The sequence below is a fragment of the Seriola lalandi genome, unplaced genomic scaffold (assembly GCF_002814215.2).
Source record: "Seriola lalandi dorsalis isolate HSWRI2012SDOR001 ecotype SW California unplaced genomic scaffold, Sedor1 jcf7180002004234, whole genome shotgun sequence".
NCBI classification, from domain to species: Eukaryota; Metazoa; Chordata; class Actinopteri; order Carangiformes; family Carangidae; genus Seriola; species Seriola lalandi.
The window spans coordinates 1-4,367 of record NW_019474889.1 but is presented as its reverse complement, the minus strand read 5'-3'; the positions used below and the strand labels follow the sequence as shown (position 1 = coordinate 4,367).

The window sequence follows — 4,367 nt, the reverse complement described above, 5'->3', positions numbered from 1 at the left end:
TATAGTATTAAGCTGAGGTATAATCCAATAGAACAAAGATGTAGGATAAGAGACTAGAGTCTGCATCTGCTTCATCTGCTTGTTGGTCTGTTTTGTTATCTAAGACACTGTGAAAGAATATCATTGAGGCTTTAAGCCCTTACAACTGAACCAAGTGCTTGTCCCTCTCCCTTTCATTTCACAAGCTGTCTTCCAGCCTCAGCCACTCGTCTGAATCAAGATGTTACTTGACCACATGTGGAGCTTTTATATCCTATGTTTCTCAAAAATCTTCAAAGAGAGTTCTTATTATTTCACCAGAAGTTCTTTCACAATAAAGAATATTGTTTTACAGTTTAAAAACCCCCAGATAATTGATAAAATTAAGATAACATGACCGTTTCCAGTAAAGGTGTTTTCTGTTGCCTGTGGTCAGCATGATTTTGATTTATTTCATGACAAAGTTGGAGAGTTGTATTGTTCACAAATACTTTTATTATACAAACCGTTATTTAAAGTTTCCTTAGTTTTCAGCTGTTTCATGCTCAAGGCAAAGTTTTTAGAGACAAATATATTTAGAGAAGGGAACTCCTGTGGCCGTCCTGTTTGAGTATCAACAGAAAAAAAGCTATCTTAACTGGAAGCATTGTTAGAGATTCACTCAAGAGTCCAGTTAAAATTATGCATGTGAGTGTGTGTTTGTTTGAATGGTTAACACTGTGTGAAGGTGTTGCATGAGCTGCTATGAGTTGTCTCAACCAAGCCCCATAATTTTTGGTTTTTGTAAGATTGAGAAATGGATATCTGCAAAGTACTGTGGGCAAGGTCGGTTTGTTTTGTTTGTCTCTGAAGGGTCAAATCAGAAGAACAGATCTCAGTCTCTTATCACCTCTCACTAATGTTTTCACAGCAGTATTCAGTTACTTCCATGTGCAGGAGGTTTAATGGGAAAAAAAATGTTTTTTCACTTTTTCACTTTTTTCTTAAACCTTGCTGCAATTTGGATAAAAGATTTTAAGCTTTGTTATTCATGTGCCATCTGCTGTTGGGCCTGTCTGTGTAGGCTACATGTTGTTTCTGATTATACAAAAGCCATACTGTAGAGTGACAGATTTTAGACTCGGAACCTTGGATATTAGTCCAGGATGGGGTTTTACAATGCAGAATCAATGACTTGACCAGGGAACGACTAACACACACAATGAATGTTAGGTTTGTAAGGAACACAAGACTTTCCAAGAGTGTCAAATGGTTAAGCTCATCTCTGCACTCTGTGTTCTGCTATTGTTCTACACAAATGTTGGCTAACTGGTTCGTACTCAGCAATCCCCCAGGTCGTGATGTTTTTAAGACGTTTTAAGACCTAAAATCATTTGCTGTTTCTCAGGATGTTAATGTCTTGAAGAGAACCTGAAGAGAACCTGAAGACACCTTCAGGTACAAATTCCTAACGCTAGTCTGCGTCTTAAAGACATCAGTGTAATTAATGTTAACAATGCTCATTGTGATACAGCTTGTGTATTCCGATCCTGGGTTGTCCTATCCCCTTATTGAGAAAGCGTTGTCTGTACTGTGGTGCAAACTGTTTCTGTGAAACTATTGTAAACTATTGTAAATAAAGAGTTACCATTTTAACTTGTTGCTTTTTGTCTTTTATAATATCACAGTGCATTTCTTAAATGTGCTTTTCCTTCTGCAATGTTCTTGAAATCAGACGCCACATCTGTTTTGTTCATATTTATTGTAGTCTTTACAGGACAGAGAACACAGGCTCCTCAACCATTCAGTACATTTACATAATGTGGGTCGGTTTCAATGATGGGTTGAATGTAACAGCAGGGAGCAGTCTTTCTGCTGGCCTTGTGGTGGCACTAGAGCAGAGATGACCAGCTGACCTGTCAAAAATACTTTACAGCACACTTCAAACTAAAGAGAGGAGACAAATACTACAAACAGAATCAGTGCAAAATGGCTGCTGTAATCGTGACCCCAAGCCAAGACCATTTTCTCACTAGAGTCGTGCAGCGACAGACGTCCCTCTAACTTACCACTGATGCCAAAATCAGAATCAATTAGGGGATGACGCCATATAAAGTCAAAAGGATCATTCGCTATTTCTTAGATGCACCCTATGGTGTTCAGTATAAAGCCAATTGTAGATCTACTATTGATGCTTCAGAACCACTTTCATGTCAACTAGCCTGAATATTTAGCTTTAAATACTATACATTTTGTGCAAAACATTACTGTTGTATTTAGTAAAATACCATATGTATCCTACAGTAGTGTGTTCAGGAATTCTCTGTAGTTCATCACAGGGTTCCCAGACAAGAGGAGGAATAAATCACTAACTCAGTACAAAGATTAAACTTTGGGACTTATGTGCTACAACACCTATATCTCAACAGAAAGTGCACCATAGGACGTCCCCATGTCAGCCTTACCACACTGATCAGAAAATAACTACCAATGGTGAGTTATAGACTGTAGATTATCACCTAAGTGACAGGCATAAAAATGCTGGCTGAAAATTGTAGTTTTAGCATCTTACACAATACTTTGTATAAGAAGTGATTTTGCATTAAAGATGAATTAAATTCAGAATTTTTAAATAAAAAAATGGACGGAGAACAATATCAAATTAAAAGATATGGCACGGGAACGGTGAACACATCAAATTCATGTAACCATGTAAATGTGCAAGAATCAATGAAATGGTTTTAGTGTGGCTCAGGAGTTCCAGTAGCAAGTTATTGTCTGTCATAATGACAGCTTCAGCAGCAAACACAACCTCCATGAGGGACAGTGTTGATCTAAGCCCTCTACTGGTCACATCCCAACCAGAAAAGGATTCTTCTTTAATTTCTCCATTTAAGAAAAAAATCAAATTCATTCCTTTAGTTACTGTTATCACTGGCTTTGTGCCAGATATACACCAGTGATGTACAAACTATAGTCTTCACTGTATTAAAAAAATCATGGAAAAAAATACAGTTCTGGCTGCAACTGCACTGAGATAATCAATAAACTCTGACGCAAACCGAATCCACGTGGAATTTCTGCCTTTAAAATGCAGTCTAGCCTGAGATGTTGAAAAAGAAAATCTGTGTAGAGAATTCAACCCTGTCTCTTTGGTTGGATCACGACCGTCAGAGGGCATCACTATCACTTTCCCTCCCATTGCTATCCCTCCTCCTGCCTCCAAATCCGATCCCTCACGGATATAAGTTTTGAGCACCAGTTTGCACCTGCTGACAGACAGCTCAATGAGCAGCAGACATGCCACTGAAAGGCATGATGAATCAGGATGAGACGTTTTCAACAAGTAAACAAAACATGAGTTACACAACCATTCCTCAGTCCTGGGCAGCCTCAGGGACACAGACATGATCCTGCATAGTGTTGTTCTAAACATTTGCATGAGTTAGTGAAATCTCTGGTATGTTATAACATTATTAGATTCAAAACTACCAGGGTGATACACATACAAAGACTAAAGACTACAATGATAAGGGGTAAAATTACAGCACAGCTCATTTGTATACACTTGACATAACAAATGTCAAGAAACTTTTTTTTTAAATCTGTGCACGTTTAGCTCATCGCTGAAGGGAATGGTCACCACGTCCGCAGTGACTACAAGTCCCTCTGTGTAGTGCATATATAAAACTATGTTCAGGGCCATTGTCTGATGTCCTGCAGATATTTGAGCAGCCCTGTCAGGTGTAGCCGACTAGAGACTCAAAGAAACTCTGAGCTGACTCCTGTATTTTGCTGAACCTGGGAGATGGCCCACAGGAAAGGGAGGAGTGGAGGAAGTCAATAAACGGGTTCACTAATACCATGACAGAAGAGGACTGGAGGAAAGAAACTGACTTATTTTTGATGTGTCCTCTCCATTCATGGGTTCTTCTGTGTACACAAAGTCTGTTTCATCTACATCTGCCCTCTGGTGCTCCAACAGCGGTGAGCTCCTAGGACTCAGTCTCAATTCTGTGAGCTGAAAAGACAAAAAATAATTTCAACATGGATGCTTGCATATAGGCTTTAGCAAAGGTGTAATAAGTGTGCAGTGACAGGATAATAATACTGGACTGCTGCATACGAACATTGCTTGGGTATCCGTAGAGCCTCAGTGTCTGCAGAGATGACTTGGTGCATCACACCTCTGAACTGGTACAGTAATTTAAGACTCTTCTCCTCTCCTACACAAGGGTCATAGAAGCCGGGTAACCCTGCCTACACAGAGAAACCATTCATGTGCAATGCATTCACATCTAAAAATGCGCAGTCACAAACACTGACATGTGAACACACACACCTTTGAGGCCTCTGTGAGGATGAGTTTGGAGTCTTTGACAAGGCACTGCAGAGGCACAGTGACGTCG

General features: G+C 39.5%; 1 long non-coding RNA gene across 1 annotated transcript; it reads right to left on the bottom strand.

The window, feature by feature from the left end:
* Window positions 1-1,703: 1,703 nt before the first annotated feature.
* LOC111668689 (uncharacterized) lies at window positions 1,704-4,367 on the bottom strand. Its single transcript, XR_002761744.2, has 3 exons — window positions 4,301-4,367; window positions 4,089-4,218; window positions 1,704-3,979 (listed from the first exon to the last, which is right to left on the bottom strand). It is a non-coding gene; the product is annotated as an uncharacterized LOC111668689 (long non-coding RNA).